Raw genomic sequence first — 16,218 nt, 5'->3', positions numbered from 1 at the left:
ACGCTGTTTGTATTTAACTTGCAAATGGCTCTTGGTGGTATGATTCTATCACAGCTGTAAGCATAAGAGGGTTATGCCTGCTTGCAGGTGTTTATGTACTTAAGTAGCAGTATAATAAAAATCATTTAAACCAACACTAGGGGACCAAGAGAATCTTTCCCCCTAAAATGAGGGTGGAAAGGTTGTCCTCCATTATTTGAGTTTGAGAATCACTGTGATAAAACAATCAACTTTGATGTGTCTATAGCCATTAAGTGACTTAACGAGGAGATGGCCTGGAAGAGGATTGAACGCATGGGCTGCTCGGTGTGAGCCACACTCCTCTACAAGCTCTGACCTGAGGAAAGGGACTTGGCCTCTCTGAGCCAGGTTTCACATCTGAAAACTGGGGTCAGGGCCTCTGTCCGGGCCAGCTGTCACTCATGTGTCCGCGGCAGAAGCCTGACAGGTGGTGGCTGTTCCCTGTCCTCAGGGGTTACTCGGTCCAGGCAGGCCTGCTTCACCCAGGCTCCTCTGACAGGCACAGCCTTGACCCATGAAAAGCCCTTCTCCAGAGGGATGCCAGGCCCCATATCAGGCAGGACAGAAGAAAGTTTGGTTGGGGGCCTGGGGAAGTGGCCCCCAAGACCCTCCAGGGCCAGCCTCCCGTTCGGCTGTAGGGCAAGAATTCCAGCACCCAACAGTCTCAAATCCAAGCCAAAGCATGGCCTCAGATCTACCACATCCTCAACACTACCACGTCCTCAACACTACCACGGGGGACTTGCTCACCCCTCACTCCAGGGCCAGCTCAGGTGGGGGCAAGCAGAGGGTGACCAGCAGATGTAGCCTGAGAGCCGAGGCCAGCAGGAGGTGCAGACGGAGCTTGAAAGCGTCAGATTCCATCTGGCTGATGGAGTCACATGTGCATCTCAGAGCACCCGGGGCCTCCTGACCTGAGCAGGGGTCAGCAGGTGCCCATGCCAGACCCAGGTCCTCTGTCCCGGCCGCCGTGCCTGGCAGCCGCTGATGAGCCCAGCGTGAGGCCGGTGAGCTGGGCCAGGTGGGAGGCTGTGAGGGCCAGGCAGGGAGTCGGGGAAAAGATGGCTTCGGGCGTCTCCGTGAGGAGCTGTGGTTGCAGGCTGGCCTGGCTCCCAGCGTGGCCCCCCAAATCACGGGCCTCCCCGCTCACCCTGGACACTGGGGCACCGGGCCCAGAGTCCACCCAGCAGGGGCCAGGAGGATTTACTGACAAGGTGAAGGTCTGATTTATTTTTACTTTTCAGGGTTGCCCCCACCAAAATGAAGGCTGTTATTAAACCAGCAGCCACTAAAAATAAATATTTAAACACCACATTTGTGCAGCTGAGCCAGGCTGGGCGCGCCTTACAGCCATGCCATTTCGCTCGGGTGGCTGGGACAATGACACCCTCGCACGTCCGGGTGCCGCAGCCCTGAAGGGGCCTGGCCTCAGCCCAGTGACAGGACAGATCCTGCTGTCCAAGAACATCTTCATTCCCCAGCGTCTGGGGAAAGCAGCAACTGGCTAGAGAAGGGCACAGAAGGAGGCCGAGGAAGGAGAAGCGTCTCCAGGGAGTCCTCCCCTCACCAGGGCGCCAGCAGCCCCGAGACGCCCCACGGCCCTGCCCGCGGCATGGCTGCCTCACTCCAGCTGTGCGGGTCCTGCTGAGACACAAGACAACACCGCCCTGGACGCAGCGAAGCCAGAAACCACACGCAGCAGGGACTCCGCAAGCTGGGAAGGCTGGGCCCTCCAGCTGGGAGAGGGCTGCGTGGAGAGAAGGAAGTCCCCAGGCCGCCAGCGACCTGCTGCTCCTTCCCAAGCCCAGGACTTCCCAAAGCAGCTTTTCCCATCCAGAGGCTGGGGTGTACGGCCCATGACGGTTCTGCTTTAGTGTCAGGGATGAAAGAGAGGGAGAAAGGGCTGGGAGAGAAACAGAAAGAAAGAAACAGAAGACACAGAGACACAGAGAGAGGAAAGAGACAGAGACAGAAAGAGAGCAGAGAGAGACAGACACACACACAGAGAGAGAGAGGCCCAGGGAAGAGAACAGAGAGAGACAGACACAGAGAAAGAGAGAGAGGCCCAGGGAAGAGAGCAGAGAGAGACAGACACACACAGAGAGAGAGAGAGGCCCAGGGAAGAGAGCAGAGAGAGACAGACACACAGAGAGAGAGAGAGAGGCCCAGGGAAGAGAGCAGAGAGAGACAGACACAGAGAAAGAGAGAGAGGCCTGGGCAAGAGACACAGAGAGAGAGAAAAGAAATAAATGGCGGGGGGTGGAGTGGGGCGCTTAGCGACAGAGGAAGAGGAAAGAGGGAGAATGAGACCTTGCTCACAGTGTACAGGGGTGGTCAGGGAGCGAGAGTGGCGGGCAGCCCCTGCCCGGACCCCTGGACCCCTGAGCCTCCCCCTGCAGAGCAGCCTCCCTTACCATGTGGGAATGGAGCCCCCAGCCACCAAGGACCCTGGTGGACCAGACGTGGTCTGGTTGAGGACATCCTGGGTGACCAGAGTCACCCAGACCTTCCAGGTGGGACTGAAAGAAGCTGCTGCTCGCCAGGGACCTGTAACTTGGGGTGCACTTGGAAATAAGGTTTTCGATATTTTGTGAATAGCACAAGTGTTCTCCTCCTGTATTTTCATTAAAGCACTATCAGTTAGTTAAATGTGCACCTCAATGCTTGTCATCCTGTTTTGTCTGTCTCCAGCTTTCTTTTTTCATATACTGAAAAGCTCAAAAACCAAAAGTGGCCAGGCCCCCCTCCACCTGCGGCTCGCTGGGTAGGCTGATGTGGCTCGCTAAGTGCCCTGGCTAAGTGCTCTCTGACCTAAACAGATCCCAGGTCCTAGAGCAGCCTCTGGACAAGCCCTGCACCTCACAGTGTTGACACCTTTGAACTCTGTTGCCACTTAAAAGTCACTGGAACCCGGGACCCTGAACACCAGGGGGCCAGGGGAGTCAGCTGGCGGCAGCCCATGGCAAGGCCACCAAGCTGGGACAGGGCAGCTGGGAAGGAGGGGCTCTGAGGCAGGTGCTCAGCCCACCTGGGAGGGCTGGCAGAGGTTCCTGAGGTAGCACCAGCTTTGGGCAGCAAAAGCCGGTAGCACCGAGACACTCGGGGGGACATGTATCACCAAGGGCCATCCTGGCCCTGACCTAGCTGGGCGTTCTTATGGAAGATATCTCCTTTTCTGTCCTCTCCCACCCTCTGAAAATATCTTCAGAGAATCAGAATGAAGAGAAATAGTTCCCCTCACTATTCCATAATACAGCCCTTTTACATATTTTATCCCATCTGATGTTCACAACAGCCCCACCTTCACTCCCATTGCGTGGGTCTCTGTGCTGCTCCTCAAACACCTCAAGTCCTTTTCTGCCCCAGGACCTTTGCACGTGCTCTTCCTCTTGCTATTAACACTCTTGCCCATGTCTCATTCCCTCTCTTCATTCAGGCCTCTGTTAAATGTCCTCTTCTCTGAAGATGCTTACTTTACAACCATGTGTGACTATCCAGGAAAATTCTCCTGTTCTTAGGAAATACTCTGGCATGTTCAGAGATTGCAGTGAATTAAAACGTCAGAGACTCTTTGCAGATTCGTTCCAGCTTCTCCCATCAAGAGGCACAGGCTAGTTCCCCACCCCTCTAATCTGGCCAAGCCTTGCAACTTGCTGTGACTAATAGACAGTGGCACAAGAGACACCATGTGACTCCAAGTAAGGCCCCAAGGGGCCTTCCAGCTTCCGCTCTTGTCCCTCTGGAACTCAGGTCCCCGTGAGAAGCCCGAGCCAGCCTGCTGGAGGGGCACATGGAGGAGAACCAAGGCCCCCAGGCCAATTGCCCCAGCTAAGTGCTGGGGACGTGAGGAGGACACTTGGGACCAGTCACAAAGTTTAGGGTGACTTTTTAGGAAGGAATGTCGAACTGTAACAAGAGGGAAGAACAAAGGCCTGCCACTTAAATTTTTGAAAATCAGAAGTTGAGGGAAAACAGAAATAAAACTTCAAGTAGCTACATCTATGGTCAATTGATTTGCAAGAAGGGTGTCAAGATAAGTTGATGGGGGAAGAATCATCTTTTCAAGAAATGGTGCTGAAACAAAAGGATGAATTTGGACTACTATCTCACACGACATTACAAAATTTACTCAAAATGGATCAAAGACTTAAATGTAAGAGCTAAAACTTAAAACCATCTCAGAAGCGAACAGACGTCAATCTCCTTGACCTTGGATTATGCAATGGTTTCTTTAGATTAGATACCATCAGCAACGAAAGAAAGCGAACCATCAAGAAAGTGAAAGAACAATACAAATAATGAGGTAAAATACTTGGAAATAATGTATCTGATGAAGAGTTCTTTCTAGGATGTATAAAGAATTCTTAAAACTCAGTAATAAAAAGACAAAATAACCCAATTCAAAAATGACCGAAGGAATTGAATAGACATTTCTCCAAAGAAGACATACAAAAATGGCCAATAATCACACCAAAAGTCATTGGAAAGGCAAATCAAAACCACAGTGAGGCTGGGTGCAGTGGTTCACGCCTGTAATCCCAGCACTTTGGGAGGCCGAGGCGGGCAGATCACTTGAGGTCAGGAGTCCGAGACCAGCCTGGCCAACACGGCGCGAGCCCATCTCTACTAAAAATACAAAAAAATTAGTTGAATGTGGTGGCAGGTGCCTGTAGTCCAAGCTACTTAGGAGGTTGAGCCAGGAGAATCGCTTGAACCTGGGAGTGGGGGGATTGCAATGAGCCAAGATTGCACCACTGCACACCAGCCTGGGTGACAGAGCAGAACTCTGTCTCTGAAAAAAAAAAAAAAAAAAGGAACCGCATTGAGACACCATTTCACACCTACTAGAATGACTATAATTTTTAAAGGGCAGCTAAGTGTTCGTGAGGATGTGGAGAAATTGCTGGGACTGGATATACACTCACAAAAGGACAAATCCCTTGGTGGTTGCTCAAAACGTTAAACATAGTTTCCACATGACCAGCAACTCCACTCCTAGGTCTATACCCAGGAAAAATGAAAATATCCATTCACACAAAATCTTCTATATGAATCTTCACGGGAGCATGATTCACAATGACCAAAAGGTGAAAATAACCCAAATACCTAGCAGCTGATGAATGGAGAAGAAAATCTAGTCTAGCCATACAAGGGAACATTATTCAGGAAGGAAAGCAAAAGGCAGGGAATTCTGACATGCTACAATGTGGAAGAACCTTGAAAACATTATGCTAAGGGAAAGAAACCAAATGCAGAAGTCACCTAGTATATGATTTCACTTCTATTATGAGGATAGGCAAATCCATGAAGACATAGATTAGTGGCTGCCCAGGGCTGAGGGAAGCGAAGAGTGACTGCTCATGGTATGGAGTTTATTTTTCAGGTGACGAAGATATTCTAGAATTAGACAGCAGTGACAGCTGCACAAGCTTGTGAGTACGGTTAAAGGAAAAATAAAAAACAAACACTGAACTGTGTACTTTAAAACAGTGAATTTTATGGTATATCAATTATATTTCAGCAAATGAGCCAAAACATCTGCAAAAGATAAAACTTGGGCAACTACTATATTTTCTCTAATATTTAATTTTCTTGATTCGTTCCTTAGTTTTAAATTAATAATTTAAAAAGAACATGTTTCCCATTTTAAATATATCACACCAGTGTAGTAAAATATTTCATATATGAACTAAAATGTCCCCTCACCTTGCAGTTCGTGCTCTTGTACTGTTTTTTGGGTTTGTTTGTTTGTTTTTGAGACTGAGTCTTGCACTGTCACCCAGGCTGGAGTGCAGTGGCGCGATCTCGGCTCACTGCAACCTTTGCCTCCTAGGTTCACGGGATTCTCCTGCCTCAGACTCCCAAGTAGCTGGGATTACAGGTGGCTGCCACCAGGCCTGGCTAATTTTTTGTATTTTTAGTAGAGACAGGGTTTCACCATGTTGGTCTGGCTGGTCTTGAACTCCTGACCTCGTGATCTGCCCACTTCGGCCGTCCAAAGTGCTGGGATTACAGGCAGGCATGAGCCACCACTCCTGGCCTCTTATACTGTTTTAAATGTTAAATACAAACAAGACTTCAATGGTCACATAGAATGACAGAATTGAAGTAACTTAAGTTCTGAATCTTCCTCTTAATCACTGTGCTACTGTTGCTTTGTCAAATCTGCTGTTTAAATGTAGGAATTCACAGCACCCTGGGGCGCTGGAGACACGAATTATGTCCAAAGTGGTTTCAGATTCCTCACAACTTACTATTGAAAAGCACATTTCTGGACCAACTTTACACCTGGGAGTTCTGAAATTTACTTTCACGTAGAATACAAAGCTTATTAAAGGATAATAAATAAAATAATGTTGATTTGTAGTACATATATATATATATATACAAACCCTTACAATTGTTTAGAATTTAGATCAACAAAATATTTTCCCTGGCAGGAGTATTTAGTCATGCCTGGTGATTAAAAAAACAAACAATAACAACAAAAAAACCAGTATTCTGACTTAGCAGATTTTATTATTGTCATTTCAGTGACGGTGCGTTGCCTCGTTGCCTGAACCGAGGCACACAACTCCCACCACCCCACCCTCACTTTCTATTTCCCTAGCGCTTTGAAGATTCCATTTTACCCACCGCAGGAGAACATTATGAGGCTAGGTAATATAATCCCCATTTGACAGATGAGAAAACAGGGGGCCCAGAGAGGTGAGAGGCTTATCCACGGGCCAGCAGGAGGGGACAGAGCCTAGAAGCTGGTTCTGCAGGGCTCAGCTCCCACTTCTCAGGGCACAGTCCCAACTAGCCCCTCTTATAAGTGACCGTGGATGGGTCTAGTCCCCACAGTTCTGGCTGTCAGACTTACCCAGGCCGTGCCTCGTCCTCGCAGTACCTGCTCTCAGCTTGGAAAGAACCTGGAAATTCATTCACACGCAGGTTCTGAGAGCTGCTAACAAGCTCCTTTCCCAAGAGGTAACTGCCTTTATCAAAGAGGGTGCTCTTTAATTAGCTGAAAGAATGCCTCTGCAAGTCGGGCCTCCTCCCTAGGCTGCTGGGATCACTGGTACACATCTGTCCTCCCCCACCTCACCTCAGGAGTAGTTTGCTCCCCAGAGAGGAGCCCTGCCTGAGAGTAAATCCAAAGAGACGTCCCACAGTTAACTCAGCCTCAAAAGCATTTGGAGTTGCAAATTAAATGACATAGTCTCATGACTTGTGTCTGATTCTGTGGATCTAAGAAAATCCAGTTTCTCCCTAACTAACACCAGCATCCTACAGCCTAGCCTCTGCCTGGTGAACACAGACAGCCTTGCTGGGGCCTGGGAGAAGGAGTGCTAAGAGGACAGGGCCTCACAAACTCTAGAAGGAGCTCTAAGAAGATAGGGCCTCACACACCCTAGAAGTGGGTCTCACCCTTCTCAGCTCACTCAGATGCTTTGTCTCCAGAGTTCTCAGATTTACAAAGCTCAATGAGTGCCAATTTACTCATTACTGCCCTCCCAGGCCTCACAACGCATTAAAATCCTTCTGCACAGACAGATTAGGAGACAAGCCTAAGGAAAACGTACATCTGCTTAAAAAAAAAAAAAAAAATGCAGTTTCAGGTTCCACTTTACATCAGCCAGGGTTTAGTTACAGGAAACAGAAACCAATCTCACAATTTTAAGCAAAAAGGGGTTTAGACAGGAAATTAGGGGCTTACCATTTTATTGAGAGGCATGGGCTGGGCCTACTGGTGTGGTGCCCAGAAAAAGGCCTGGGGACCAGCCGGCTGGGCTCTGCTAGCCTGGCTCCACTCAGCCAGTGGGGGGCGGGAGGCTACCAGTGCGGTACCATACCTGCCTCTTGACCCCGCAAAGGGACTGCATGGACCCTGGAACGCTGCCTCAGGAAAAACAACCACCACAGCTTCGCTCGCCAGCAGAAACGGCCAAAAGCAGCAGGAGGAGAGTCTTGGCCTCTGAATCATGTGGTGTGCGAAGAATTGGCAGGACTGTGGCTGTGCTGGAGCTGGCTCAGCCTAGTGACAGCCAACGGTGCACAGCAATTCCAGTTCCAGATCCAGGGACACCATGGGATAGCAAGATTGAAATTGACCACAGTGGATATATTTACACCATGGAAATCAGCAAGCACTAACAGCCAGGTTGCTTTTTTTTTTTTGAGAGCTGGTTGTTAAACATTTACCGCCGGGCATAACCCATTTCACATTTAGAACTCTAGCGGCAAGGGAAGCGGGAAAAGCAGTGGCTCACCTTCCAGCCTTTGAAGGAACAGAGAGGAGAGCACACAGAATTCTAGCTGCCAAGCCATCCTCCGTGACACACACTCCTAGGAATGTATCCTGCAGTAAACTTGCACATGTTTGAGGTGATGAATGGCTGCTGATGCTGCACTTTGCTGGTAATTGCGTGGAAGGAACATTTCTTAACACAATTGCTCTTGAGCATATGTGAAGTTTATTAACCCTGGAGCTAGGGAATTGGCAAGGTGACAGAAGAGTGGGTTGGTTCAAAGATGGCTTGGAAATTGTTGATTTGTATCTACGGGGGGAACGAATGCTTGCGTAAGCAGCTAATTAAGAAGAGGCAGCTAATAAGGTCAAGCTTACAGTTTCATTTAACATGGTCGTGAAAACGTCATCTCCCTATCAGCTGCAACAAGTGAGGTTTGAGGCCCAGTAATCTGGGGGGTGATTTCTGGAGAGGCCAACCATTCATCAGAAATAATAAGAAACACATCCAAGGTGCACTTCATCTGCGGCTCTTAATTAGACAAAGTTACACGGTTTTGTGCAAGCATGTCAAGCAGAGGTCACAGCTAAGCACCAGGCAAGCAGGGTCTGCACCGGCCTCTGGGCTGCTCAAGCTTCTGGTTCTAAGGGGCTGAATGTGCAGGTCACCTAGCCCTCCGTATTGTTTTTATTTGACAATAGCCAAATATGGCAACAAGTTGCTATGCACTGAATCGTGTCCTCTCTAAATCCATATGTTGAAGCCTGAATCCTGCAGCGTGACAGTATTTGGAGAAAGGGCCATTAGGAGGCAATCAGGGTTAGATGAGGTCAGAAGGAGGTGGCCCTGATTCTCTAGGGCTGGTGTCCTCTTAAAAACAGGGAGAGATGCTGGGTGCGGTGGCTTGCACCTGTAATCCCAGCACTTTGGGAGGCCTAGATGGGCAGATCACAAGGTCAAGAGATCGAGACCATCCTGGCCAACATGGTGAAACCCCATCTCTACTAACAAAAATTAGCTGGGTGTGGTGGTGCACACCTGTAGTCCCAGCTACTTGGGAGACTGAGGCAGGAGAATCGCTTGAACCTGGGAGGCAGAGGTTGCAGTGAGCCAAGATCGCACCACTACAGTCCAGCCTGGTGACAGAGCCAGACTCTGTCTCAAAAAAAAAAAAAAAAAAATAGGGAGAGACACCAGAGTGTTCCCTCTCTGCCTTTGCGGATACAGCAAGAAGGCAGCCACCTGTGAGCCAGGAAGAGAGCTCTCACCAGGAAACAGCTCTGATGGCACCTTGATCTTGGACTTCCAACCTCCAGAACTGTGGGAAAATAAACGTCTGTTGTTTAAGCCCTGCAGTTGGTAATATTTGTTACAGCAGCCGGGGCTGACTGGCATACAGGCTAAATGTCCATTCATAGGGAACTGGTTGGAGTAAAGAGACAAGTCACAGAATGGAAGAAAATTTTGTGAATAATATATCTGATATGAGATTAATATCCAGGATATGGAGAACTCCTAAAACTCAACAACAACAACAAACAACAAAACCCAGTTTGAAAATGGGCAAAGGACCTGAATAGATGTTTCCCCAAAGAAGATGGCCGACAAACACAGGAAAAGATGCTGAACTCACTGATCATCAGGGAAATGCAAAGCAAAACTATGAGACACCACTGCTTGCCCATTATGATGGCTACTATCTAAAAAAAAAAACAGACAATAGCAAGTGTTGGCAAGGACACGAAGAAATTGGAATTCCTGTGATGTTGGGAATTTAAGATGTTGCCGCTGTGTGGAAAATAGTACAGCAGTTCCTCTGAAAGTTAAAAATTGAATTACAATATGATCTAACAGTTTCACTTCTGGGTACATAGCAGAAAGAATTGAAAGCAGCATCTCAAAGAGAAATTTGTACACCAATGTTCATAGAAACATTATTCACAAAGCTAAAATGTGGAAGCAAGCTGAGCATGCATAGATGAATGAATGAATAAACAACATGGTAAATACAATGAATGTTACGCAGCCTTCAAAAGGAACAAAAGTCTGAGGCATACTGCAGGAGGCATGAACCCTGAAGACATAATGTTAAGTGAAATAAGAAAGGGCTGTGTGATTCCGCTTGGATGTGATAACTGGAGGAGTCAACATCATAGAGACAGAAAGAATGGTGGTTGCCAGGGGCTGGGAAAGGGAAGAGCGGTATGGGGAGTTAGTATTTAAGGCGTACAGAGTTTTGGTTTTATAAGATGACAGTTCTGTGGATGAATAGTGGTGATGGTTGCACAACAGTGGGAATGTACTTAATATCACTGAACTGCACACCTAAAAATGGTTGATATGTGATATGGTTTGGACTTGTGTCCCCACCCAAATCTCATGTCAAATTTTAATCCCCAGTGTTTGAGGAGGGTCCTGGTGGAAGGTGACTGGATCACGGGGGTAGATTTCCCCCTTGCTGTTCTTGTGACAGTGAGTTCTCACAAGACCTGGTTGTTTAAAAGTGTGTGACACCTCCCCCTTCACTCTCTTCCTCCTGCTCCAGCCACGTAAGATGTGCCTCCTTCCTCTTTACATTCTGCCATGATTGTAAGTTTCCTGAGGTCTCCCCAGCCATGCTTCCTGTACATCCTGCAGAACCAGAATCCAATTAAACCTCTTTTCTTTGTAAGTTACCCAGTCTCAGGTATTTCTTCATAGCAATGCGAAAATGGACTAATACGGTATGGTAAATTTTATGCTGTGTGTGTTTTACCACAGTAAAATTTTTTTAATAGAGAGCTGGTTAAATATAGTGCATCTATCCAGGGCCTCGTTGAATACTATGTGAAAGGTACTGCCTAGAGTTGTGCAAACAGCAGTATTGACTCCGATGATGAAATACCATGCCACCATTAACACAAAAGAGGTAGCTCTATATGCGTAAGGAATGAGCTCTATAACATGTTAAGTCAAAAGAAAAGAAAGGAACAAATCATTATGCATAGTATGCTGCCATTCAGGTTAAAAGTGGTAAAAGGAGTCGATAAATGTGTTTGCCTGACTGAGCAAAAATATCTCTCGAAAGATACTCAAGAAAATGACCCCGCTGGTTGTCTCCAGGGAAGAGTCACTAGACGCAGGAGTTTTACCAGATGCTTTTTGGTTCATTTTAAATTTTGTACTAATATACAACTATTGCCAACTCAAAAATATTTAATTTTTAAAAGATGGTTGCAGGAGTGAAAATACACAGCCGTTGAAGCGTGTATGTGGCCCCGGAGACCATGGGTTGGGGCGGATGCCTTAGGTATCTGCTTCGGGGCAGGGACTAACATCGGACTTCAGGGCTCGCAGGGGGCTGGAGTCCTGGGTCTTACCTTGAGTGAGTCACTGACCCCTCTGGCCTCCCCTCTACCCTCAGGGTCCTCATCTGTGGCCACACTGCGACAGGAATAGACATAGCCTATGCATCTACAAATCTAGGCGTGAGGTGGGCCTCTCCTCCTAGGCAAGGCAGGGGCTCAGGTGCTCACTGCGGCATAGTGCAGGTCTGCTTCCAAAGCCAACACATCTGCCAGTCTCCACTAAGGCACCCCAGGATAAGCTACCACCATCCTCACATGGGGAGCAATCTGGTCAGGGACGCCAAGTGGTTCGTGGGCTCTGGAGGCCTGGCTGGAGTCCTGCCCATTCCCCACCATCGGTGGCCATGTCAGATCCTGGCCCAAGGGACAAGCCTGGTGCACTCTGACTGGCACTGTGGGGATTGGAGAGGGTGTGGCCTACAGGGCCAGTGGCACAGGACCTCGCAGAGGCTCAGAGATGCTGACCTGTGCTCTTTCCTGAAGTCTAGCTCCAGCCCAGAGAGGCCACCAGAACTGCTTCATGGCATCCGATGACTGAAATGTTCCTACCTGAAGGCTGGTTCAAAGAAACAGCTGACTCAGCAGTTAGACGTGGGCAAGGTCTCCACGGAGCATGTGTGCGTGCTTGGCTGTCCCTGCTCGGCCCAGAGGCAAGGCCTGCTCTGCTGCAACCCTCTCTGGCCCCCTTTTCCCTTCCTCCCATCCTTCCCCACCAGGAACCTTCCCTTCCCCCACAGGCCTCCACTCCACACTCGAGGGGCGCACCTGTGCTCACGCCCTCTGTAGTTGTCTACGGAGTGGAGCAGGCGAGTGTGCTGGGAGCAGGAGGAAAGGGACTGCCATGTGCTCATTGTCACCTGTTCGAGGAGATGCATCCACTCTGGCCTTTCCCCTGCACTGGGCATGTCCCTGTCACCTAACCACTGCCCCTCTTGTGGAGGTACTTGTGAGGTCCACTGTCCCGGGGAGCAGGGTCTGAGAGGCAGAGCTGGGCACCCCGCCTCTCTCATCCAAGCACCTTCTCCTCAAACTCCCCTTGAGGCGGGGTGAGGGGATGAGGTCACAGCTTCCAGGATCTGGCTGACCGGACCACCCCCCCCACAGCAAGAAGCAAGGGGGCCGTGGTTCCTCACTTGTACCATGCGCCAGGCCTGCCAGCTCCTCTCCCACCTCACCTAGCCCCCAGCCTCATGAGGGGAACAACAAGGACACGGAGACTCAGGGACGTGAGTCCAAGTGACATGAGGACCACAGACCCCCACAACTGGAGCTGACACAGGGAGGGACCATTCACATTCCAGAATTCCAGAAACCCCAAACTTGGTCATTGTCACCTGGGAAAAGGCTCTGGCCAGCCCCACAGGCCCCTTCAGGGCCAGGCCAGCCATGGGGGGCTGTGTGAGGAAGCGGCTGGTCAGCCTCTGCCCATGCCTCCCTGGTTGGCCAGCAGCAACTCTTCTCTACATGAAAGAGTCTCCCTGTCACCACCTTTCCCCTCCTGACCTCTGACCCTCCTGCACCCCAGTCCCATGCTCCTTTGCCAGGCCTCAGATACTTGAAAGGACCCCAGGGTCTAAGGACCTGGGTCTGGCCAGGGCACAGCTGCCAGGTGCCTCTGACACCTCCTATCTGTCAGGGCCACTCTCAGCGGTACGTTCCGAATTCCCTGACACTCAGCTCCAGATAAGCCATGAGGTGGGAGGGGTGGCTCCGCTGCTGAGCAACTGCAGCCCCCCAGGTGGCCTTGGCTGGAACCACGAGGGGCTGCAGCCCAGGCGTGGCCTTGCCCCAGGAATTTCCTGCCAGGTGGCTCAGAACCGGCCAGGAGCCAGGAATGGACCTGCAGGGCTGAGGCTGGAAGCCCTTCTGTAGGCTCCATGCTTCTGGAACCTGGCCTTGAAAGGTCCCAGCAGAATCCCTCCTCAGAGATGGTACTGCCTAAGGCCCCTCTAAGCAAATCCAGAAGACAAAGCCATTTCCTGGAGAGCCAGGCAGGCGGAGCTAGGCCCAGGGTCGCAGCCTTTAAACCAGGCTTCTCCGTGGGGCAGAGAACCAGGGAGGTGGAGCTAGGCCCAGGGTCGCAGCCTTTAAACCAGGCTTCTCCGTGGGGCAGAGAACCAGGGAGGTGGAGCTAGGCCCCGTGTCGCAGCCTTTAAACCAGGCTTCTCCGTGGGGCAATCATTTCCTTCCCGGCTCTCACCTGCAGCCTCCCGCTGTCCAGGGTATTTGTGCCAAAGACGGCTGTTGGATGGCATGGCCTAAGGTGTGATCAAGGGGTGAGGTGCATCCTTTTGGGCTGAATTATTTTTTAACCAAATTTATTGCTATAATTTGTTTGCAGTTAAATTCACCCTTTGTGGGTATGCAATGTGATGAATTTTGACAAATGTACACTTTCATGTACATCAAGCTAAAGAGTATTCCCACCACCTCCAAAGGTTTCCCCATGTCCCTTTTGGTCAGTATCCATCCCTCACCCCAAGACCTGGCAACTACTGATCTCTTGTCCATCCCTATCGTTTTGCTTTTTCCAGATTGTCATATAATTGAAATCATATATGTAGGCTTTTGGGTCTGGCTTCTGTGACTTGAGTTTAATCTATGTTGTTGAATAAATCAGGCATTCATTCCCTGTGTTGCTCAGTAATATTCCATGGCATGGATGTTCCACAGTCTGCTTATCGATTCACTAGTTGATGGACATTTGGGTTGTTTTTATTTTTCAGCTGTTATGAATAGTGCTGCTATCAACACTCATGTACGAGGTTTTATGTAGACATATGTTTTCATTTCTCTTGGATAAATACCTAGGATATTTCTCTTGGATAAATACCTAGGATAAATACCTAGGATATTTCATTTCTCTTGGATAAATACCTAGGAGTGGGATTGCTGGTTATATGGTAGGTATAGTTGAACTTTGTGAAAAGAAACAGCCAGACTGTTTTCTAAATGCTCGTACCGTTTTACGTCCCACCGCAATGTGTGGTAGTTCCCCTCCAGCACTTAGTGTTGTCAGTCTTTTTAATTTTAGCTTTTATTTATTTTATTTTTTTTTTTTAGTTGGAGTTTCACACTTTCACTAAAAAAGTGTTCACTCCAACACTTTTTTAGTTGGAGTGGGCAATTCACTCCAGCCATTGCCCAGGCTGGAGTGCAATGGCATGATCTTGGCTCACGGCAACCTCCGTCTCCTGAGTTCAAGCAGTTCTACTGCCTCAGCCTCCAAAGTAGCTGGGATTACAGGCATGTGCCAACATGCCCGGCTAATTTTGTATTTTTCGTAGAGATAGGGTTTCACCATGTTGGTCAGACTGGTCTCGAACTCGTGACCTCATGTGATCCACCTGCCTTGGCCTCCCAAAGTGCTGGGATTACAGGCATGAACCACCACGCCCGGCCAATTTCAGCTATTTCAATAGATGCATGGTGGCACCTTATCATGGATTTGATTTGCATTTCCCTAGTGATTAGTAATGGTAAGCACCTTTTCACATGCCTGTTGTCTGTCTGTATATCTGCTTTGGTGAAGTGTCTATTCATTTCTTTCCATCCCTTTCTTTAACAGGCTGTAATTGCTTTGAAACATGTGTCCTGAACATAGCTCTGACCACTGACCGAGGAAGATCCTGTTCACTCAGCAGTGGCTCTCAGCTGTTAGATGCGACTGTTTACAAGCCACGCCCTCTCCTGACCCCTAGACCCACTTCAGAGGCTGCACTAAAGTGAAAGCCACAGACCAGACAAGGGGAAGCCCTACCTTGGGCGGCAGGCAGGACAAGCCACGGCGCCCCCTGCACTTCCGGTGGGTAACTCCCATGGGCGCCCAGAGAGAAACGATGTGTGAATCCGGAGAGGTCCCTGAGAGGGTAAAATAATAGTTCAGCCACATGTCTCTCAATGACAGGGATACGTTCTGAGAAAGGAGGCGTTGTTGGGCAATTTTGTCATTGTGTGAACATCCTAGTGTGTTCTTACACAAGCCTAGGTGGTATAGCCTACCATATGGGACAGCCTGCTGTTCCTAGGCTGCAAATCTGTACAGCATGTTACTGTACCGAGTACTGTAGGTGACTATAACATGATGGTAAGTGGGTGTGTATCTAAACATATCTAAACATAGGAATGGCACAGTAAAAATATGGTATTTTAATCTTACGGGACACAATAGTATATGCAGTCCGTCATTGACCAAAGCATCATTATGCGGTGCACGGTTGTACTCAGTTAAGATAAACCAGAAAATATAGGTAAATCACTCAGTCAGTGCCAAGCAAACAGTAAGCACTCATTAAACATTAGCTACTGTCATTATTACAATCTCGTCATTCCCAAGTTGATAAAAATTGTCTTCAGGTGGGAACGTGATGGCAACACGCAGAAACAGCCCCTGCAGTGGAGACCCAGGACGGCTTCGAGAGGGCCTACGGGGTGCCACAAGTCCCCGAGGTCCCTCCATCCCTGTGAAGACGAGCTCAGCTCCTACCTGCTGCCCAGGCAGAACTCTGCGGGTTTCTGTTGGCATCACCAGATGTCCCCTGCCCTCTCTTTTCTAGCAGCCCCCGGCAGTCTTGCATCTCACATGCACACCCCTTCATGCCTTTTGTTCCCCCATC

At 49.1% G+C, this 16,218-nt stretch overlaps 1 long non-coding RNA gene across 1 annotated transcript in view; it reads right to left on the bottom strand.

The window, feature by feature from the left end:
• The window catches only part of LOC134736758 (uncharacterized), a 33,202-nt gene extending 25,809 nt beyond the window's left edge, over positions 1–7,393 (bottom strand). Inside the window, exon 1 of the long non-coding RNA XR_010120986.1 lies at positions 6,887–7,393. This is a non-coding gene — a long non-coding RNA (uncharacterized lncRNA). The remainder of the gene's footprint in view (positions 1–6,886) is intronic.
• Positions 7,394–16,218: the final 8,825 nt, after the last annotated feature.

The sequence above is a fragment of the Symphalangus syndactylus genome, chromosome 5 (genome assembly GCF_028878055.3).
Source record: "Symphalangus syndactylus isolate Jambi chromosome 5, NHGRI_mSymSyn1-v2.1_pri, whole genome shotgun sequence".
NCBI lineage: Eukaryota > Metazoa > Chordata > Mammalia > Primates > Hylobatidae > Symphalangus > Symphalangus syndactylus.
This window is presented reverse-complemented; position numbering and strand designations above follow the sequence as displayed.